The sequence below is a fragment of the Pogoniulus pusillus genome, chromosome 7 (genome assembly GCF_015220805.1).
Source record: "Pogoniulus pusillus isolate bPogPus1 chromosome 7, bPogPus1.pri, whole genome shotgun sequence".
NCBI classification, from domain to species: Eukaryota; Metazoa; Chordata; class Aves; order Piciformes; family Lybiidae; genus Pogoniulus; species Pogoniulus pusillus.
In genome coordinates this window covers 13,881,928-13,906,200 of record NC_087270.1, presented here as the reverse complement: position 1 = coordinate 13,906,200, position 24,273 = coordinate 13,881,928, and the positions used below count along the sequence as shown (strand labels likewise).

Here is a 24,273-nt window from a genome sequence, read left to right as displayed (position 1 = left end):
TTTTCCATGATTTTCAGAACTTAATGCCTTTAATCATCTTGGGTTATGGAAACAAATTGACAACGTGACTTTCATACAGGAAGAAAGAAACTGTAAGAGATACCAATCATTTGCCATTGATTGTTTGTCTTGGACATGGTACAGATTGGTCTTTAAGTCAATATTATCTAATATCATGTGCCTGCAACAAAAACAAAAAGCTATAAGACAGCAAAGGTACAGTTTATGGGCTACACAGAGCACTCAGCCACCATAAGCCAACTTCTTTTCCTTTGACTGGCTTGAAATAGATGTGAGCAACTGAAGAAGAACATACGAATCCCAGGCTAACTCTTGTTGCTTATGGCAACAGCGTAGGGCCTATCCAGAGTCAGAGAAGCATTATATAATTTTCTTGGATTAATGAAAACGGAAAAATGAGATGGATACTAAATGTTAACCCTGAGGAAGGGTTACAACCAAAAGATGCTAGCAGGGAGATAAAGAATCTGGTTGGTCACAGGTCAGAAATAAAGGCCCAATGAGCGGAAAGCAAACATTTCCAGAATACAGCTCTCCCTGTAGTCAAGCTGAGTGATCATATCCATGTTTAAAGTAGGTCATAACTCACTCTCTCACACAAAACATCCAACACAGAATCTGACTTTCCAAGAGCAATCTTATGAATTATCCTGTACAACAGCCTCTCACATGATAATAACTACTATTTTTAAATTTCAAAATCAATAATGAGGCTCTGAAATTGTGTGGGAAATAACTATGGCAGGTTCTTTTCATTCTCCTCTGCATCTTTTAAGTACCACAGGGTGATATGGTCATTCAGATACATGCATACCACTTGCAGACAAGGTAGAACCCTATTTATATTTTAAAATAAAAAGTTAATTCTCACATATTTAAGGTTTACACCTGCAGATTTACCGTTAAAAAAAAAAAAAGAAGCAAGCACAACAGCCCTGAAGCAATTCAGAAAGTGCTAATCCTGATCATTTTCCACCTAATGACTGTTTACTACACAGTCCTTTCAAATGCTTGGCAGGTCTCCAGATCTTCTTGCTTTTTCTTTCTCCTGCATATTACTCTAGACAGCCATCTTGGGTGAAGAAAACCCTCCAGAGGAGCATGGTCTCTGCCATCTTTTCAGGCTCTAAAAGCTTTGTCTCCCAGGGGACATCCTGAGCATTGCTTCACTTTCAAGGCTTTCAATTCATTGCCAAGTAAGAGCACAGAGAAAAGAAAAAGAACCAAACCAAAGTCTCTTTGGAAGGATTTCAAAATCACCTTTAGTTTTATAGTTTTGCAGGCAGTGGGACTAGGAACAGATCTTGACATACTGCACAGCTCCACCCCAACACTTGTTTCAAATGATATTCACTGTCATTTGGGATTTTTTTAAATGGCACAATCATGAACGATGACATCCATGTTTAAAATAGCTGAGATAACTCGGGTCATAACTCACTTTGTCACACAAAGCTCCAAATTTCCCGCTCCCCAACCAGCTGTGCTCTCATGTTCCTCTCATAGCTTGCATGCATCTGGAGAAAGCCCAATTCTGCTCATTACCACAAATGCAGCATAACAGTTAATTAGTGAAAGTGCAACACTACTATAGCGCTTCTGGAGACCTCACAAGTTGTGCTGGCATGACTGCTTGTGACATTCCCAGATGTCTCCTGGAGCCCTGACTCCCATTTTCTCAGTGGTCCTCCACCCACGATGCAGCTTGCAAGAACCTGCTACCAACAGTCAATGTGAGAAACAGCACAGAAAAGTGGAAGGAGTGCTGGAACTGAAAAGACCAGGTCCGTCCTGTGTCCTCTTGTGATGGGAAGGATGGGAGCAGGTGTAAGACAGGTAGAAAGACATGGCACCAGAAGTTCAGGGGCACCTGCAGCTCCCAGAGAAAACCTCAAATACAGAATAACTTTCATACAGCTGATGTTTTATTACCAACTTGGAATTTGATTAAGAGGCAGTAAAATTTATCCTTCTCTGGAATAAATAAAATGTCTGTGTAAACAGAAATACAAAGAGATGCAACAACAGGGTCAACTGTTACTTATGCGAGGTGTAGCATGCTCAGTATGCTGCAATCCTATAAGAAACAGAGACCCTCTCATTAACAGCACCTAAGCCACTAATCGATGGGAATGGAGAGGGGATGCTTTGAGATCCTGAAGCAGGCAAAATCCCTTCTCCCAAAGTATACATTTAGAGATCCCTTTCTCCTGGCAACACAGGAAAAGTGAGATCTGAAGGATGGTAGCTGTTACTGGGATTAAAAAAATCATGGCTAATCCAATGCACCACAATCAATATCTTAGATTAAATCAGTCAAGCCCATATTCGAATCAGGTCAACAGTAATTAAAGCGTCCTTATTTAGAATAGCAAACCCAGAAAACGCCTGGATCAGTGCACTTCTCAAAGAGAATACATTAATGGCAGTGTTTTGAAATGCCCAATGCACTAGTAAGAGGCTTTAATATAAAGCTCAGGATTACGCTATGCTAGCTCTTCAATTATTATACTCTCCATGAACGAACAGGTGCTGTGAAGACAGCAAGAGGTTAAAACAGCCCCATGATCACTGCTCAGCCCTTTCTTTTTCTGAGCATCCTGCTGTTAGTTTCTGCTCATGCAACACGTGGTATGAGGGCTGGACAGAATGAAGCACTAAAGGTGGAGCTTTATACAAAACATTCCTGTTACTGATGGCATCTGTGTCAACACAATGTACAGAAAGAAGCTTCAAAAGAGACAGCAAAATGGCCCCCTGGTTTCTAGAATGATCTATTTGGTTGACTCCATTTTAACACACTGCCTTACCACACAATGATGCAGCCATTTTAATTCCTAGATGAGTAGAGTTTGCTTTCTCTGCACATCAGGCTCAGCTATGGAGAGCAGGAATTTCCTTGCATAAAGCACGTGCAAATAAAGGCAGTAAATAAATAAGTAAACAAATTTCAGGGAGGCTGGGGGAAGGTCGTGAGAGGCAGAGTACAGTAATGGGACTGAATACATAAAAATGCAGAATTTTTAGCTTATTCCTGCCTTCTTTTTTTCCAAACAGGCACCTCAGGGAAAACTCCACAATCTGTTTTCTTGAGGGAGTAATGATGAATGCAGGCTTTATCTGTGCTAAGTTTAGCAGCAGCCCCAGAGAGAAAACTCAAAGTTCCCAGGCCGCAGGAGCAAGCTGGCACACACCAAAATGGAAGCTGGGGGTGCAGACACTTGCAGGCAACACAGAGCTGGCAGGTGTGAGCCACGCAGATGCGTGAGGCATGCTCCCGCGCTGAGCATCCCTCCTGCAGGCTCTAGAGCAGGGGCTGCGACCCACTGCGGCAGAAGGAGCAGCCTGCCAGCATAGGGCATCGTGTCCGAATCCTGAGGATTTCGCTGTTCTCCGCCTACAAGCCAGTGACATCTACGAGCAGAGGATGGTGGTTGAATGCTAATCCGCAGACAATGCCACAGTGCCGTCTTTATGCAACGACGCGTTAACGCCCATAGCTCGCAGGGCCAGCACCGCACAAACCGGAGCTTTCTTCGCTCTAAGAGGAGCTGCCAGTAAAGCCATAGTCACGTTAGCATCCTCTGTAATCCACAAGGACCATGCCACTGCATCAGCTCCGGTTTGGAAAGATGTCAAAAGGAAAGGTTACCTGCAAAACTCAGGGTTTATATTTGTCCTAACGCAATACTATTAGTTGCTCTCCTACAGCATTTAGGAGGGACAGCATACAGATCACACAGACTGGCAAAATGAAACGGAATCAGTCAGCTCTTTCAAGCATTCATTTCTGACATTCCACAAAACTAATGTAAAGTTCCAGGCAAATAGCAAGGTGCCGTTCCAGGGCAGCAGTGGATCAAAAGAAAACAAGCTCTAGGCAATAGATGAACCTGCACTGTCCACTTTGGTGACCATTACCCTGCAAGCGCCTGAAGTAGTCCCTTCATTCAAGTATTTCACACTGATACTGTGCACAGTAACTGCTAAAAAGGTGCTGTAGTGATAAAACACTCTAGCTAACCATGACAAAAAGACGTTTGTGCTATCACTTTCTTGTTTACCAATTCTGATATAAAACTAGCACGACAAACATGTTTATTACCTGAATTATAAACACCAAGAGAAAAATATTAATTGCCCAGAAATTTTCATTTACTCTATGTAGAACAGACTGTAGAAGGAAAGACTCAAACAAGCCATATTTGACACAGATAGATTAGACAGATGGTACAGTGGGGTATAGAGGGGATTTGTGCTTGCTTGACTTTGACATGGCTGAATTACTTATTAATTGCAGGCACAAAAGAGTTATGCTGGATACACTACGACGATGTAATGCCTATTAAAACTTTGTACCATTCAAAATTATCATACATTCTGTACAACAGAACAGAGATTGTTTTGCAGCTTAATTCTGTTGCACACTTTTCAGAGCCTATCATGATGTATTTCAATATTAAACCGACATAAGCAGCATAAATACTCGTGGTAGGCTGAATCAGAATCATTTTGCAACCTATGAATTTATGCAAGAACAGGGAAATTGACTGAAAGATTAACAGAAATCCTGGCTTAAAACAAAACCTCTGAGTTCCTGAAGGCTGCTGAAAGCCCCCAGCTTCCAAATGAAGGCACTCAGCACAACAGCCCTCTGTATTCATCTGCTCATTTCACCAGCGGCTGCTGTCAGATTCCCTCAGGAAGCACCAGATTAAAAGATGTTATTGCAGTGAACACAGGAGGGGGTGAAACTCAAAATCACTATCACATTTCTGGGGGCTATCCAATCCCAAATTAACACTGGGAGCCCATACATATGGAACTAACACAAACACTGAACATGGACATGATTTAAAACAGGCTGTTTCCCCTGAAGCTTATGATAGGTTAGAATAAGCATTTCTGGCACCTACTGTAAACATTACAGGTTCCATTCAGCATCAGTGCAACTCTGTGGCCTGAAGCACTCATACCTGGATGGGTTTGTTGTATTTGAGAGCTACAGTGTCAAACAACAGCACGAGATGCAGCAGAGCAAGACATTGCTCCTAACTGGCCAAAAGCAGAACAAAGCAGTGTATGGGTGTGGGATAGAGAGCGAGAAGGGAATCTGGAGAGCAGGAAATAACAGAGATCTTCAGACTCAGAGTCTCCTCCAAAGGAGGACACAATGAGATCATCTCCCAGTCCAGACAGTGTAAGGGGAGGGTCTTATATACAGGTGCCAGAGTAACTCAAACTGTCCAAATTGTTCAGAGCAGCAAATAAACAAACAAGGTTTATTTGTGGAACTGTGGAAATTGAAACATTCATTTTACCTCTCTGTTAGTGCAGAATCTTTCTCTGCTGACTTTTGCTATCGAGCGCTAGAAAAGCTCAGTGCCCACTTTCTTCTTGTTAACAGAAGGCACAAGCGCTGGACACCAAGTGCCCCTTTGACACATGCACACACTGTACTGGTGAGAAGACAATAGCATCTGGAGACAAACTGGTAACTGCACAGCTACTGCACAGAGATCACAGGAGCAAAACCAACAGATTAAACAACCATTTCAACTGAAGAGTTAAAAATTAGCAGCAGCATCCCTTTAGCATCAGAACTAGCAGAACATATCAAAAGTAACACTTTTATCCCTCAAAGAAGCAAGGTCTGTAACTACACATATTAGTTGGGATAAAACAGTCAGCACTGAGATTCAAAGCAAAAGTAACTTTCTTACCTGCAGCATAAGACTAGAAGCTTAATTTTTACAGGTGTTAAATGCCAACAATTCCTATCAAAATTAATTTGGTCTTGGATGCTCCAAGCATAAGGAAAAACTGTCATCTCTCTCATTAGCCTGAATGGTACAGTTTACAGCAGCTGGATCTCTAGTGTGGGGTTTTCAGGACCCCTCACCCTGGTGAGGCTTTCTGAAGCCTCACAACATTGGAGCAGGCAGAAGGGAATTGTTATCTTCTCTGCAAGATTTTAACCCATTAAAAAATTATACCCAGCAGTAGGTGTCATTCCAGATAGGAAAGTGGACACACTTGAAGCCAGAACACAAAATATCATTGAGAGAAGAGGAGCTCTAAGAGGACTGACTGGTCACAGGGATTTGCAGGAACTCTCTAGCCCCATGAATGCTGCTAGGGCTTTGCTTTTTCTCTGTTTGTTCCCCACTTTGGGCTTTTTCCTCAGATCACATGGCACCAGAGCACACACAAGCCCATACAATGCTGCCAGTGCCCCAAATGAAGCACTGGCAGCTGCCTTGCTTGCTGCTCTGTACCATCTTATTCCCCAGCTATCTCGTCTGGATACTGGGAATTTGATTCACCACCTCCAACATGATCCTGATTTCTTTACATTGATTGACAAAATGAAGAAGCAGACAAATTTGCCTTCAGATATTCATGCAAAGATTAGGAGAGAAGAGATTCTTCATCAGCAAAAAGCAGAGACATTTTAGAATCTCTGTAGGAATTACATCTTGGGATTGCCAGCTCCTGGGGCAGATTTTCTTTCATGAAGACTACTACAACTCCCTCTCCATTCCCTTGAATCTGATATTAATTTAATCAAAGCAAGCTGAAGACAAGAGATCTGTAATCTAACCCTAATGAGAACAGCCAGCCATAAACCTAAATAACTTTCTTTTTTCCCCCTCCAGAATTAGAATTCTTGTTCATATCACTTCCAGTTTTGCTCACCTTTACATAGCTGCTCTGGATTTTACACTATTTGGAGAAGTCAGATTTGTGGCATTCATAAAAATGAAGTCAGTTAGTTTAGAGGCCATTGTTTTCATCCTCGAAGTACATCTCTGATTGGCAAGTATCAGCTTACCTTAGTGCAAAGGCTGCACCGAGTAAGCTCATTTTTTACCAATACTTGTAAATTCAGAGAACAAGAGAAGCTATTTCAGAATGGCAAAATGCCCTAGAAAAATGACCTTCACAGAGGCATTTCAAGGCAATCATGTAGATTGCAGTAAGAAAAAAAATGGAGAGGCAGAAAAACACTGTAGAAGCCAGGACGCAGCCAAACGAGGCTGAAGTGCACACTGTGCAGGAGCTCAGGGCGAGGCCTCATTCCAAACCTTTTTCCAGGACAGATAATGGACCTAAGTCTTTGCAAAGCAAGTCTAAGATTTATGTGGAGCCCTCGGTAGAAGAGGACTGTTTTTCTCACTTTGATTAAATCACTGCTCAGGAAAGAAGAAATGGGAATGGATCCTAAAATAATCCTTCCAAGATCTGATTCATGCTGCTAAATAATTGGTGTTTGTCAGTGAAAAATGAGCAATGAAGTCAAGGTCCCTTAAGCTATCCCAGATAATTTACTTCAGCATATATGAAAAGTCACATAAAAAAAATCACAACTTTGCTGCAGCAACTGCAGCAGGGCAAATCCTGGCAGGTTCATGAAGACTACTACTTGATTCTGGAGACCATGTCGCACCACATGCTTTTTCAAACTGAGCTAGGCAAAAGATGCTGGGGATATCAATTAGGGAACAGTGAAGCTGGTACCTGACAAGAGGCATTAAGATCTCCCACTGAGAGAACAAGGAAGTGCCCACACATATTCAGAGAAATGCACAACCTGCAAATGTGTCCTATCTAGAGCAGGCACTATTCAGCCATCTTCTTTTTTGAGATAACTAAAATGCAACACAGAAGAGAATAAAAATTAACTTGTTGAGGAGACTAGTCTTGTGGCTACAGCCTACAAGCACGTTTTGCCCAGATAACAATGCCACCATCCAGAATTTAATCTCTTCAGTAAGTTACTGAATTAAAATAATGCACTTAACTGCTTGCCCAAGTACACACCTAACAGGGCATTAGAAGTACGTCAACATCTTTTTATTCAAAGTGGTTAATAGGACTCAGGTAAAGACATTAGGAGGAGATACCAATGGCCTGCAGGTTGGTTCTTTACACAACATACTGCACACAAACCACTGACAGACATTTCACACACACACCAGCACTACTTTCCAAAGACAAGCTACTAAAGTCTACCTTAATTACTACAAGTAACTAAAAAAAAAAAAGCATTTCTGTACATATTCCAACCAAGAAAGCTACCTCTAGCATGAATATAGGCACAAGCTTTAGATCTGAGGAACTGAATACAAATAGACATACTTAAATAATACCAGCTCCACTTACATCAACATTTTCTTGATCTGATGAAGCGAAACAAACACTGGCTCATTTAGAGGCCCTGAACAGCAACCAGAGGCCCTGGTAAACAGGACCAAACCATGTAGGCTAGAAATAAGACCAGCCACTACATTCCCTCCTCTCTTAATAGCACTTTTTTCCTCCCTAGCTTTTCATCTGTGATTGAAATTCAGCTTGATCATGTCTCTCTGGGTATACGTGCTCTGGGCTTTGTTTTGGTTAGAGAGCAGGCTTGATGAGCATAAAGCTGTGACCAGAGAAGTCTGGCTTGGTGCCAGGACAGGTGGGAAAACCCAGAGGGACCTTTCCTTTCTTGGAGCAGCTCTGAAAGGTGGGAACTCAAAGCCAGCTGCTCAGCACAGAGAGAGAGCATTAGCACCAGTGAAGCACTGTGGCTCCCCTGTGCTGCAGCCAGACAGGCTGACGACACAGAGATTTGCCATGCCTCTTCACTTACCAGCAGCCGTCAATCTGATAGCACGTCACCCAATCCAAAATGGCATTGCTCCTGGGGTAAATCCAGGACAAGCCCGTTATGCCACATACAGCACTATCAGAGACCAAAAATCATTCAGAGTTTCCTTTGCCGTGACCCACCCTGCCTGAGTGCAAGCAATTTCCAGCTAGAGGACGCCCACCTCTGTGTTCCAGCCACACCAAGCAGCAAGGCAGGGGTGCTCTGCACTCACACTGGGAAGTTGGGTTGGGGCTGCGAGGGTCCGGGCATGGAGCTGGGGCAAGCCCCGACACTCCTGCGCCTGATGCCCAGCCTTGCAGCAACGAGCTGCCTCAGTTTCCCTGTGCCAGAAAAGGCCAGTACTGCCTGGCATGCTGGCAAAGCCCTTGGTGAAACTCGGCAGGGAAATGCACAGCACGCCCGCCACACGGGGACTGCGTGGAAATAAGACTGCTCTAGTTTTCTAAGAGGACTGCAGCTTGTAATGGATGACCACCAGAGTGATTTCCAGGAAAATGTAACTCGTTCAACCAAAGTTAAATTGATAAATGGAATATTACTGCTGGTCTCCTCCCTACCCAGAGGAGCCAAGGGAAAGAACAGAATGGAAAAAAAGATCTTTCCACTTGGCACTTCAAAGGCAGCTGGAAGAACAGCACTCCCATCACTCACCTGGACCAACAGGGTTATATGAACAAATTAGATTTTCCTTTACAGATGACAACTAAACCCCTTGTTTTGGCTGAACAGTGTTTTTTGAAAGCCTTCCTGGACTTCATTTCCATGATAAAAGGTGTGCATTGTTTGGCTCCCTTCCTTGCCTCCTAGTATCATTAAGATGACATTCAAGCCACATGACAAGTCCAATTTCTTTCTCCATTAAATATACAACGGTCATTTCTATTTGTTTGCCCTTTATTTCACCTTAGAAAAAAAATCTTTTCCAAGACATCTTTTGCTGATGGCAAGTTTAAGGAAATTATTTTGCTGAAATGGTAATTTACTATTAATTTTTACATTAGTTAACGTACAACAATATTGGGGGAAAAAATTAAACACCTGCTTCTCATTTGTGTGTTCTTCCAGCATGTAGGCTGAGGATATCAGCATGCAGGGCACACATGTGAACCTGCCAAAGCCTTGATCTTCCCACCAAGTTTATTCACTCAGACTGCACCCACTCTTGTAAGCGGCCTCCCAAAAGGCAATTAGTGGCTTGCTACAATTTTCAATCCTCCTGCCATAAACACACAGGGTTCAACCCACAGTCTCCAGAGAGGAGGCAGGTCTTTCCTACAGGCTCTGCCAACAGAAAAGGGCTCTGCTGCCTGAGTCGCTGTCATTGCATCAAAGCCAGATCAGAGCTTTGTCCTGAGGAAATTCTGTGAATGCAGTATTCTACTTTTGCTTTTTTTCTGCTCCATTATTTTTAACTTGAGATACTCTCCACTTTCCTTTTGATCTATTTCCTGTTTTGTTTTTTTTTTTCCCTTTTCCCACTCACTTGTACTCTTTGTTCAACAATGCTGAGGGGTGAAGAAAAGCCTCCACTAAACTCCTACATAGCTACAGTCTTGGGAGCAAACCTTTGACACAGTGAATATTTAATTTCTTTGGTAAGACTAATTAAAGAATTGCTCTATTCTCAGCTATTTTGCAAGTTTAAGATCTGAATATTGTAATTCTAATAGCAGTTGCAAAAGGAAAGGTCTATTTTAAGCAATGCGCTGACTTCATGGATGATTTACAATCACAGCACTGTACTACAGCGAGAAGCAACCAACGAAGGGACCGAGGCATGGACAACTGTACAAGGCTTACACTTTCCATGTCATTTTGGATCCTGCACAGAAACAGAAGTGGTGAGTTTTATTGTAATCTGAAACAGAAACCACCATGCAGCAAAAGCATACAGTTAGTAATTATGACAGCTTCTCAAAACATCCAGCTGCTAAAACCGACTAGGTGTAACCTCAGGTTACAGCTAAAAACAGGGCTAGGAGGCAGACATACGCTGCAGTGTGACCAACTGTGACAATCATTCCTTTCTTCCTCATCCCTCAATAGTCCTTGAAATAAAAAATAATTTCAATTAAAAGAGTAAAATAAAATAAAATAAAATACTGACTCCACAGCTAAAACTAACTATATAGGCTTGCACAAAGATTCCCTCAGTTGCATTTCTTCTGTTTGGTTGGTTTGGTTTTGCCATGATACTCAAATAACAAAGTCTCCTCTCCTTTTTTGTTGATGTCACAGACAGCCTGTAGTCTTCATTCTGAAACCAATAACAGAGGAAGAAGGCCAGAAAGTTGTGGTTGATTGGTTATCCCCTCAGAAAATATAACTTTTAAACAATATAGAGTTGCACACAATGCTAACACTATGCTATTGACTGACCATTCACAACATCAAAACCTGCCAAGTGTGAGTCACCCAAACACAAAGACTGCATCGTTTCCCCAAACATGTCACCTTTTCTGGAAGTTGGCTCATTGGTCCTCATAGGAGAAACCCAAACTCGAGGCAAGGCTGAGGCTGGGTCATTCTGCTGGTACAATACCAGCACTGCAGGAGCAGGAAAAGGCTGTTTACACAATTAGTTCACAGTATTATTATTAAGAAAATAGGCTGCAACAAGTTTGGACACCAGGCTGTTAGGCTTTATCCTCTAAGACCACTCCTCTGAATGCAGCAATAACAGTGAAGGACTTCTCAAATGTAAAATTTATTAGTAGTTATCTTCAACAGTATCATGAGATTCAGACACTTTCTTCTACTGTAACCCTGCAAGGGTTACATGTAGCAGCACAAAATTCGTTACCTTTTGGAAGCAGAAACCAGTACACATCTAGCCTCTGCTTTCTTATGCACTCTAACATGTTGACTTAAAAACTGTAGTACTCAGGACAGAACAAAGTGAATGTAACAATTTCTTCCTGGCACTTATGTCTGAAAGCCAGTGTATCTGCAAGTGCTACGACCATAGACACTGCAGTTTCAGCCCCCACCAGCCTTTCACTTGCCATTTTCCTAAGCTAAACTGTGCACTTCAGGTTGACTGCAGAAAAAAGTTCCAGCACTCTGAAGTCAAATGCCTGCATTTTCCAGGCAGCAGCTGATGACAGTCAGAACCACAGGAGGAATTTGTTGCTTCTGATGACATGAAGAATGGGAAGTTTTCCTTAATTTTAACAACAAAATCAAGGAATGAAACTACATACAAAACAACCCAGCCTACCTCTATGCTGAGACCAATTCAGAGAAAAATAAATTAAGTGGCATATTTCACCAATATTTTTTACTATACATGTAAGTTAAGTACTTTCTGTTTCAGGAAAACATTATCATTTAGAATACTGGAACAAAACAAATGAGTCTGTCATTTGCAAGAATAATTCAACCAAAATCCTTAAAGAGCACTCATTGAGACCAAGCTCCATATTCCAAAAGCAGCTGAGTGGAGAGCTGCAAACATCCCAGCTTCCACCCACTGCCGTGTCACTGTTAGCACCTTGACACAAATATCTCTGTGCTTGAGAAAGCAGATCATCCAGAATTAGAAAGACTGGATCTCTGTACAGAAACATGAAGCACAGACAAAACACACCGTGAAGTTAAATGTGTGGGCCTACCTTTTGCATGCTGAAGAGGTCCTAATTTTATAGGCCAAAGATCAAGTTCATGCTGGGATCGTGTTTACCACCTTGATATCTAGGGTCCTGATCTCCTTTGCCAAACTAGGCCCACGGGCATAGGGTTCAGACAGAAAAATAACAAGAACCACAATACCAACACATACATTCCCCCAAGACCTACTGAGTTTATTCTGCAAATGCTTCTGACCAGTGTGGAAGTACTGTGAGAAAAAAAAAACCCTAATCGTTTTCTATGACAGCAATATTTGCATAATAGTTATTTATATGTATTAGAAGCATAAGACTAGTTTCAGGACAGTTAGCTCAAAGTGAATAACCCATCTCTTTAATCCTTTAATAACACGCCTGGAATGCAATCTGGAAATTCCCTCTGATAAAGGAGTAATTCTGCCTGCATGCTGACCATTTCTCAACATTCATTACCATTAAACATTTCAGCCTTTTGAAATTGCAATCAACAAAACAGAACATTAAAAATACTTAGTTACTTTTGCCCATGTTTTATATACTTTCATACCCTCTTACCTCTTTTGAGCATTGAGTGGTATGATGGCCAAGCCACTAACCATTGAAAGGAGATGCATTTATACCAAAATACACACAAATTTCTAATGTTAAGACTGCCATGAGCACCCCTCTAATTTGAGTTTGGTGAAAATTAATTTCAGGTCCAAAGCTGAAAGCTCTTCCATGGCTCTTTGGCATCCTGCCACTGCCTATGACAACCAGAAGTCAAAAATGAGAACAGCCGTGCTCCCATAAAAGTGGAATAATGTGGGCACGCTGCTCTGCTTGTTGCCCTTAAGGTGACTTGTAGGTTCATCATCCCATGTCAGGAATCTGAGGAACTCTGTAACTCTCTGAACCCTCCCAGCAAGCTTAGCCATTTCAACTCCAAGTGACTGACATTATTTTCTGCTAGTCAGTAACAGCTGTAGAAAGATCTCTAAAATGGTTGGCATGCTGTCCACCAACTCAGTGCTCCACCTATTGCTGGTATGTCCATGTGGTCCTCACCTGTCAGCTGTGCCTCAACAAACAGATCTATAAGTCTTCACAGGGTTTCATTTCTACTCATTTAGAAGAAAGTCCTGGTTAAAGCAAACAAGCCTCTGGTTTATCTCAGCCCATCAGCAATAAATATCTAAACAAGCATCTATAGATCCTGTTATACCCCTACAGTATGTCCAAATGTTGATCTCCCTTACACACACTCCAGCACCATAATCTTACTCAGGATTTCGTACCAAATTAGGATTACTAGGACTAAAACCAGCAAGGTAAGAGCTATGGGCTCCCTCTCACTCACACCTGCCCACTGAGAGAGTTTCAGCATTCTTGACTTCTGGAGCTACTCACTGACATTTTGATATCTTTTCACATCATTTACAATCCTTACATTTCTAATGTGGTTCAGAAATGTAACTGAGCAAAATAAAATTATCTCATATATCTTCGGCATGTTTTTATACTAAAAGGATTTAAAACTTCAAGACACAGACTGCAATGACGTAAATCAGGACAGTTCCCTGTGCTAGGATATGTAACTTGGCACAACCGGGAATTCAGAGGCTTCATTCTGTAGCACCACACAGAAGGATCACCATACTGCAATAGCAGAGAAAGTCCCTCTTTTCTTGCTAAAGAAGTGAAGAAAACATTTGAGACCTTCATTGCTAACCTGACAGACAATATAGATCATTAATATGCTATGGTCACGTCAATACTTATCTGAAAAAAAAAGTATTTTTTAGTCTTTGTGGTATATGCTTAACTCAAAGTCACCTTGTTCTTGTTTGTCTAGCATACAACGGGAATGGATCTGCAAAAATAACCTGCTTCCCCATCTTCCATCTCCTTGGGGCACTATGACATTTTATTGGCCATTATTCACATCTCTGATGTAAATTGTGCCATTTTTGGAAATTTTGTGCTTCCTAATATGTAGAGATAATCACAAGGTGTACAAGATGGGGAAAGACAAAGCTCACTGAAACTCAGTTGGATTGCATGTTTTTTACTTTACCTCTATTTATCTTTTACCTGAGTTTTATGCAAGCATCACTTCTTGGAGCCAGATCCTGACCAGCACTAAAGCTACTTTACACGCTGTGGCAATAGGAAGCTGCAAAGCTGGCTTAACAGGGCAGATGGGGTCAGGGAATCCCCCCAGTATGCAGAGCTGGTAGAACTAGCACACCACATCCTCTCCCAAAACGAACTCTGGAGCCTAACCACCATGCCCCACTTTATCCTGAGCCAGTGCAAGAGCCTTCCTTTCCCTTTCCCAATGCATGGTAAACCACACAATACAAAGCAGCCTGACAGCCGCTGCTGTGCAACAAGCTAAAGAAGTCTCCTCCTCACAGAGAATCTCAGATACTGTGGCACAGGGAACAGAAGTCTGCTCTACTCCAAGCACAGCTCATGTGGACCCAATTCTGCTATAGGCATGATAGGAGAGTTACATCTCATGGTCCACAAGAGCTGAATTGATTGCAGGCTTGTAGTGCAGATCAGAAGCTGACAGGTGTTTTTCCACAGATGAAGTAATTCATTTGCCTTTTCCAAAGTGCAGCTTATCCTTTGTCCTGGTACCTCCATGCACCAAAAATGAGGACCTTTGAGTAGTCCAGACTTTTTGTTCCAAATCTCACTATTCACTAACACTTCCACTTTCATTTTTCCTCCTAGTTCCTCCTGGTTCGTGTCCCTGCAACAGTGCAAATGCAGATCCAGGGAACAGTTATTTTGATCCATACTTTCCTACAGCAGATCCTTACTGGAGCTAAGCACAACCACCTGCTGACTCAGTATATTAAAACCTTGTTCCAAACCATCCACTGCCCCAACCCCCGCACTTTCCTCACACTATCCCATTTAGAAGCTAACTCATCCTCTTTCCGTAAGAAACTAATTTAGGCATCACAGGTTTTAAGTTTAAATGGCTTATGCCAGCAACTAAAGCTTCACAATCAGATTCTTCTGTTGACACAGGGATGAAAATCAAATTTCCTATTTTTACCCTTAAACAAAACCACTGTTCATTTTAATATCCAAATATTGTCTGCTTGCATCCAATGTCTTGTGCCAAAATCCAGTTCAGGCATGTCTGAGGCTGAACTGATTTATCTGTGCCTTGATTCTTCCAGGCAGTTGAAGATTAATTTGAAGACACTACTACTAACCCACTCTAAGATAAAAATCCATCTCGTTTCTCATTCAGGTAACAATGGAGATTACATAAACAGCTTTCCCTAAGCAGGGGCTGCAGGGTTTGTGCTTCCCTTGTACAGTTTTAATGCAGCTTTTTGCTTCTTACCTGCCTTCAGATAGAGACTTAAGAGTGACCTAAACATTCTTAACATGCAGATAGAATACACTACCAAAAAGAAATCCTTCTGAACCTTCAGTCAATAGTCCATTTTTAGGAAAAGAATTTGTGCTAAAATGAGGTAAGTGATAACTTTCCAGAACTCTTGTTATCCAGAGTACTATTTTAGGGAGAGTGTGACTGCATTTGCGCTTGTCGCATAGTCCTGCTTCCAATCTCCTGGCATATCCCCAGCACATTCCAGTATTTAATGCACAACGTTTGTTGGGATGCAGGCCTACTTATCTCCCAGACACACTGACTAAGACTTTCCCACATAAACTAACCCACCCTTTAAGTAGCAAGAGGTCACTCAGTATAGTCAGCCTTCAAACAAGAGGAAAAAAAAAAGCTTTTTCTGCCTTTTTTTTTTTTTTAGTACCAAAAAGGTAAAGAGAATAAAACCCAACAGGCTCCAGCGTTTGCTTTATCAAAATTTAAAGAGTGCAAAAGAGATTTTCCATTTGAGCAAACCAGGGTAGCACCACCAAAGTCAACCAGGCTTAGGATCTGACTTCTAAAAGCATTTAAAATTACAGGAATAAATTACTCCACAAAAAGGTTAATGTAAAAAGTTAGCAATTAATGCATTCGCCTTTTCCTATCATGAAACTGTAGAGAATTATTCATAGTAACATGCACAGGGAAAAGCTGCAATACTTTAAGATAGAAAAATAAAGCTAATGTTAAAACTATCTTTACCCCAGATGGACCCTATGTGACAAGGAATAGCTGTCAACTTAAGGTGAACTGCAGTATGGTAGTTTAAAGTCCGTTTTTTTCCCAACCCATCATTTCCAAGTCAGGCTGACCAATGGACTGCTACAATTGCAAGAGATGTGGATCCTGCACAAGTGGCAGAGAGGAAAAGAAGATCATCAACTTTCCTGACTTCCTCATTACCATTCCTCCCCACATGACACACAGTCTAATTCTAATAAAAGGTGCTCTACTGGGTGATACTCCTATATCAAAATACCCACTGACTTCCAGAAGACAGATTTAGGCCTGGAAATACCCTCCTGAAATCAGAATGATTTGCTAGTAAGAGGCAAAACCTCCTTTCTCCAAGCACTGACGCACACACACTGGAGCCACAAGCTACCCACCAGCGCACAGCTCTCCATTTGCAGAGACTGGCTACTATAGATCACCCTTAAAGATGTTAATTAAATATTTGTTTACCAAGAGAAAAGGTAACAAAAGCCTTTGGGAAGAAAATCCCATAATTAGTTTAGCTACAGGCAAAAGTCAGCATTTTCAAACTCAGATGTCCAAACTAGAACCTGTGGGTGTTAAAATAGATTTATCTCTATTAAGCTCATTTAGATACGGCAGGCAGCAGTTTTTAACTTCTAAGCCAAAAAACAAAACAAACGAACAGAAAAAAAAACACTCAACAAGCAAACAAAAACCCCAAACAGAGGAGCTACTTCGTACAGTTAGGTGGCATTTGGGGGTGTGTCTAGGTACGAAGTAAAATTGCTGTGTGGAAAAAAGAAGCATTTGATCACACTGCAGAAAACTGTATTTTCAACTCTGCATTCCTGACTGAAGTAATCAAAAGTCAACCCCATTTTAAAGTGGGCTCCAGACCTACCCCCTCAGGCAGCACTCACTGTACCCTAAGAAACAACACATATTGACAGCTTTCTTGCCCTTCCAAACACAAGGTTCTCTTTTATCATGTAAAAGAAAGAATCAAAAGCAGATACTCAATGCCCTTCTCTAATAAATCAGTCAGTATAGAATGACAGGATTAAGTTAAGATCAAAGAGTAGTAACTTACGAAAACAAAAAATGCAGATCCTGAGGATTACTGCTGGATGGTACCAAGTCCCCACAATGCCTTGTAGAAGAACTTGACCGTGTACTTGAGACTGTAACACAACTGCGGACTGAATCCCACCCCGAAGATTAAACACCTCCCAAAGATGCCTATTGGTCTGGCATGGGTGAAATTTCTGCCTTGTATCAAATTCAACAAGTGGTGTAATTTTAAAACATCAGAGCCAGGCTTCCAAGAGAAGGCTGGACGTTACCTCAGACAACCAACCACTCAGCTCCTTGCCTCACTGCTGCCAGCCTGCAGCACTCCACGAAATTTAGAATGAGGTACAATCCTTCCTGACCACTACAGGCACCCAGGTGAAGCCCCGAATAATGAGTTTTAGCACTATCATTGTACCAAGGTGATGCCGTGTCTTAAAAAAACTCAGAGCAAACGTAAAGATAGACCTTTAGGTCTGCAGTTCCTGCAAACTGAGACCAGAAAGGATCACAACAACCACTCAAACACTTTCTAAAGTGGTACTGAATAGACGAAGCATAAATGCTTTACTTACCAAGCTGGCTACTTCAAATACATTAACCTCTGTGCCATTCCACTATGGAAGCAATGAAGCATAGCTTCATTTCTGATTACATTTTCCACCAGCTAAACTAAAACTTTATGTATACAAATACCTGTCTTCACAGAACGAATATACTGCATGCACCCTTCTGTAGACCCACTGACACAGGCAACTAGCAACTACCCACCACCAGCTAAAGTCCACTTCAGGGATCAGGCCACATTCTTCCAACTGTGTTGAGTCACGATTAACCAAACTAAATCCAGTGTTCACTCCAATAACACTGAGCTGCCAGTTAATCTCTATTCCTTTCTTTAAATTAAAGTAAAAGAAACAATCACCCTTTGTTACTTTGCAAGACTTTTTCAACAGTGATTCACAGCTTCCCCAGTTACTTGGTGCAGGATTCCTGTTCCATATGCTTAGAACTATACTGACTCCAAACAGAATGGCTTTAACAGAGAAGTATTTTCCTCTTGTGGACAGCTGTGCATATATGAACAAAATCAGAACACTGCATCCAAGAACATCATCCCTGAATGTGTTTCACAGATCACAGGCAAACTGCTCAGCAAGTGCAATTTCAAGATCTAGCCACTTCTTCCAAAAAGAGAAGAGCTGATGTTCAGAACCCCAGTAAACAGGAAAAAAAATAAATTTGGCACATTTACCTGAGAACAGTTCCACAGCTGTATATTTTTGGAGTTATGAACAGAGTGTTAATGGCACACCTCTCCTGTTCCAACGGCACGACTGGCATGGACCAGCCAGTCTATTCGTAGTACCTAACAGGTGTGTGTTATCATCTGTTGCATAGGATTTTAACACAGTGGTTGCTTTTTTCAGTTCTTGCTGTGCTCTTGATGTGAGGGGTTGCTGAATAAATCAAACCAACATAACTTCTTTATGAAGTTCTAATGTTCAACACGATTCAAAGATTGCAAAACACAAGTGACTGTGCAAGAGCATAGTTATGTTTCTCTGGTGGAAGTGGTGACAAACCAGATTCCTGGTGTGCAGCTTGGAAAAAAATGTAACTTTGTGCAATATAATAAAGAGAATAGCAGAAAAGCAAAGTGAAAAGATGTGGAAAAGTAAGAAGATCCTGAAATTTTCACTGTTACACAAGAGAAAAATCACCTGACATAGAAGAGGCTGAGAAAAATGTTAATGGTGCTCAAGAACGATAGCTTGAACTATTCCTCAACCTTAATCTGTCCTTGGCCATAGGAAGATGTGTCCAATCTCCGAGCGAAAAAAACATATACAGATCAGTGTTTGTTTTCCAAATCAAATACACGATACTGCAAGTAGAAGTAACATTTTCAGATGCAGTCCCACCCTCCTCAAACAACTATAAAACCCATTATGAACTCAACCATCAGCTAGCAATACATTGGGAAGTTTTTTTGCCATGCAACACTGGGCATTTTAATGAGGGATGGACAGAATAAAAATGTGTCTAGGACTAACAACACACACACACAAAAAAAAAAAAGCTGGACAAAACAGAGAAAAAGCTACCTAGTTAAGTATATAGAATTGATCTGTATCTTAGAAGTCAAAGTTGTTAAATAAGCTGAGATTTACCAGGCATAAGAAAAAATCCTGATATGTAATGAATAAAAGGGATACAGATACACTAAAAGAAAGCAAAAGCTGAAAAGGTCCAGCTGTAACTGCAATACTGTACTCATGTTCATTAGAAAAACAAATTCACAACAGATCATTTTAAGACAAATAACAAAAATCTTACAAATGGAGGGTGAAAAAAACAAACAAACACACACAACCAAAAAAGCAGTGAGGAAAGCAGTCCTCGGTGTGCGCCCTTTGCAGAGCACTGATTACACCTTGCTGCCATTTGACACTAGACACATTTCAACTCCAACACTTGCTGCACCAGGCGAGTGTTAGCTGGTGGTAACAATTAAGCACAAGGTAACTTCTAAAGTGTCCATACACTAGAAAGCAAATTATTTTCACCCTTCCCATCTCCATGACAGATTTCCACTGGTCTAGCTTGAGAAAATTGCTAGGAGCTTAGGCAGAGGTAAGGGTCTGGACTACTGGCAACCCCCCCTCCCAGCTGCATCAGTTGAGAATATGAGTAAGCACCACCAGCTCCTGTGTCAGAAAAGCCCTATATGGCTCTACATAGTTTATATCATGGAGCATTGTTCTGGTATCTTCTGAAGTTTCCACAGCATGGTGGGCATCACACACTACAGAAAACAGCCTGCGCTGCTCTTTACAACCCTCTTGTTCAGTTGAGGTGAAAAGATCTGAGGGGCTGCTGGTGGCTCTCCACTCTGAAGCAAAGCCACCCAGTTCCCACAGCCTCAGCACTGCAGCTTGCAAAGGTTTTCCTAGAACCATGAAACAGCGAACAGGAGGCCTGTGGGCAGAGATACCAGCCTGGACTGGATTTAGGAGCTGACTCATGGGAAATGGGCAATGGTGAACTTTTGTACTGGTTTTTAAATTGCGCCCAGGTCAGATGACTAAGAAATGTAGGTGCCTATAGAGATTAATTGCCTTTAGTAACTTTTGCAGTCCAAGCCTCAAACATCTGCATAAAAAGACCTTCTCATCCGTGTTCCTCAAAATACAGCCAGGTACTCCTTATTTTACAACTAATCCAACTACAAATATCAAATCCTGTGACTGACCCACATTAAAAATGAATCCTCAGCCAGGTGATGTAATACAAATGAGCAACCCCCAACAAAAGGGGTTTAACTGATACATTACATATATATGCTGGAAGAAAACAAAAACATCTTTCATAAAATGGTTTGGTATGTCTCCTTGAAAGCTGCTGCCTGAGAGACCTGCAGCAGCGTTCAGGTCTCCATACACGTAGCATGAGCATTTTGTCCTCACTCTGTTCACTGGTCTTTCAACCTAAAGGATTCTGTGTGCAGGCAGGGTTGGGTAACACACAATTCCAAAAGCTGCAGGATTCATGCCACCATAGAGATGAAACAGCATCTCAAACAGTTTTTGTCACGTAACTGCTGCAAGCTCCTATTTCATCCAAAAATGCTGCATCCTGCTTTAGTGAGGATCATTTACTGCACACAACCTGCATTACAGGGAAATGCCAAATGGGCTGTCGCTCTTCTCAATATCGAGTCTATGCTGCTGCACAAAGTCATAATACATTCCCTACCTATTGCATTTATTGCCTATCTAACTCTGATTGTGACACATCAGCAAGCCTGCAGGTCCATACCCACTGCCCTACAATCACTGCTAAGTCATGTAGGCATCCCAACAGCCAACTGCTGTTTTACCAAGTAACGCTGAGAAAAAAAGGATGGCAATGGAGAATAACAATTCTTTACAAATCCCATCTAGATGCCATCGTCCACCCTTCCTAGCTCTTTATCCTGTGCCATTATAATTACCCCATCTCTCCAGAGCCTTCTGAGTATATGCAAGTCCTTCTTCCAGCTGTGATTTCCTGCAATGGCCTAAGGAGTCAAAGCCTCCCCTGGCATTTTCACATGGCACATTTTCACATCTCTCTGAATAAATTATTCTACATGACCTGCCTCTGTAACCCTGGGGAGCATTGTTCCCCAAGATGTCTTTCAGCACAACACATTCACAGGGCTGACGAAATAACAGTATTTTTTTCTGAACTGGCTAGACAGTTCAATAAGCAGCTTTCATAATATTTCTCTCCTATCAATGAAGGTCGAAGGCTGTACTGAATGCTCTGGATCTTGATTGTTTATGTTGACTACAGCAATCCTGCTTGATTTTTAACATGTATACACACAGACAATGTTAAGTACAACCTAGAGCTACAAATCACTACTCACCTTATTCAAACCAGAATGTAATTTTACTGACAGTTATCAAAACTGCAAATCCAATTGCTCACTCTGGTTTTGTATTAGCACACCAAGACCAAAAGAAGCATCCTTAAAAGAGGGCTGCCTAAACAAAACGTCAGACCCCAGTGCCATGAACATGTTTTTTCCAGAGCTGCTGCAGTCTCACAGTATCTACCAGAAGTCTGCCATATTCTTTTTTTTTTTTGGTTAAACCAGGCCTGTCTCCATCTAACTGCAAGAGCTACGGAGAAGAGATAAAGAAATCAAGTCCATGCATTGTGCCTTTCAGCTCTGCATTCACTCAAGACGTACAAGAACCCATCAAAGCAGCGGATGAAAGCGATCAAAGCAGCCCATCTCACGATGGCGAAAAGCAGACGCCACTCGATACCGGCATTAACTCCAACGCAGCACTCCGAGCGCACAAAGCGCCGCAGCGGGAACGACCTGACAGCCGCCCTCTCGGACCCCGACAACAACCGGGCCGCCCCTCCGCACCGCCTCCCCACGGGGGCCCGCCGCAACCCGGCAACCCGCCGACTCCCCCGCACCCTGCCCCACACACCGGCCGCGCCGCCGCCGCCCGCTCCCGCCTCCGATCCAAGGGAGAACAATAAAAAATAGGGGAAAAAATTACATCTATATTAAAATAAAATAAACCGTGAGCACCAGCGGCGCCGAGGGGCAGCGCGCCGGCAGCTCTCCACTCCGCTCCGCACCGCGGCGGGGCGTGCGGCTGCGCGGCAGAGGAGGCATCAGTGAGGAGGGAGGGAGGGCGGGCAGGGGCGGCGGCCGCGGCCCCTAGGGAGAGGCCGGGCCGGGCCGGGGACGCCGCAGGGCGGGGCGGCTCCGCGCCCTGACAGCCTGCCGCGGGCGCGCAGCCCCATGCCGGGGCGACGAGCTGGGGAAGGCCGCACCCGGCCCGCGTTTCATCGAGCCCGCTGATCGCCTGCCAGCTTGCCTCGGCCCAGCGGATCGTGACTGCGGTGGGGCTGCAGGAGCCGCCCGCGGTCACCTCTCGGCACGCACACACACACATACGCGCACACACACCCCGGGAAGCAGGGGGCCGCGCCCGGCTCCCGGCCCTGCCGCCCCTACCTCCTCTGCGCTGCTCGGGCGGCTGTTCTCCCTACTTGGCGGCTGCAGCAGCACCGGTGGCGGCGGCAGTGGGGAGTGACCGGCGGCGCCCGCAGCCCCCGCGGCGCTGCGCTGCGCTCCGCCCGCCCGGCCGCGGCGGCTGCGAGGGGCGAGGGGCGGGGACAGCACGGTGGGGCGGGGGCGAGACGCAGCCCCCCGCCCCCGCGCCCCTTCCCTGCCTGCGGAGCCAGCGAGCGGCCGCCGCCCTGCGGCGCGGGAAGCGATGCCCGACCCCGGCAGGTGTCCCCGAAGCCCTGTACCTTTCCCTGCGACTCGGCGGCCGCTGTTCCGCTTGTCCCGGTAACGGCGGGTGAGGGTCCTGCGTGGCCGTGCCTGGCCTTTGCCGCCTCACCTGGGGCTGCTATCGGGCTGCGCCCTGCCGTCACTCCCAGATTTTACCCCTCCGTGCAGCAGCCACCCCACAGGCCCTCGCTCACAGCCTCCCTTGAATGCTACCCTCTGCCGACAGCTGTTCCCAGCTCTCTTTCCCTCGCCGCACATTTATTTGGTTATTGGGTCTCTCTAGACTTCACGCTCCTCCTCCTCTGACAGCCTCTCCTATCGCAAAGACAATGTTGGCTCACCCCCAGCATCCATTTCCTTTAGCGCTACTCTCCCGCTGCTCTGTCATTCCTAGTGGAAACCCCATCCTGGGTCTGACTTCCTCCTCTGCAGAGTCATCCTCTCCTTCTTCAATCCTGCCACGTTCCTATGTAAACAGCCCCCCTTCACCAGTGTCAGACAGACCCCCTGAAACTCAACCACAGCTGCCCTTTTTCTGCACTTACCTTCTTCCTCCCTGTCTATGCAGGATTTTGCCTATGTCTTTCCAGAGAAATTCACTAACACACACCCCAGAGTGCCTGCCCTCCTTCCACCCACGCCCGTCTTTGTCAAGTCCAGAGGCAGACATTTTTGCTTTGAGTTTCCTTTGCTAATCCTGGCCCCTCCACTTGTATTTATGTCCTTACCCTCTTCATGGCCTTTCTCATTCCCCTCCACCTGCTTCAGAACCTCTCACAATACAGCTATGGACTACTGTTATCTGTCTTTTTAAAACAGAAAACCAACAATCCACCATTGGTTTCATAAGCCTTACTCTCTTCTCTCCTGCTTTTTATCCCCATATTCATTACTAAATGCAGCATTTAACTGATGTTTGGAGTTGTTCTCTCTTCTCTGTGCCTGTCTCAAGCTTCCTCTTATCAGTCCCCTGTCCCTCCACACTCAGGCACTTTGC

General features: G+C 43.5%; 1 protein-coding gene across 3 annotated transcripts in view; it reads right to left on the bottom strand.

Moving 5' to 3' along the window:
• Positions 1-23,508, bottom strand: part of SPTBN1 (spectrin beta, non-erythrocytic 1) — a 137,569-nt gene extending 114,061 nt beyond the window's left edge. Inside the window, exon 1 of one of the 3 annotated variants that reach the window (XM_064145977.1) lies at positions 23,294-23,508. The gene's annotated coding sequence lies outside the window, so the exon portion shown is untranslated. Of the gene's footprint in view, positions 1-22,458; positions 22,508-22,994; positions 23,098-23,293 lie in introns of those variants that run through there. The other 2 variants (XM_064145978.1, XM_064145979.1) reach the window with 2 other exon arrangements.
• Positions 23,509-24,273: the final 765 nt, after the last annotated feature.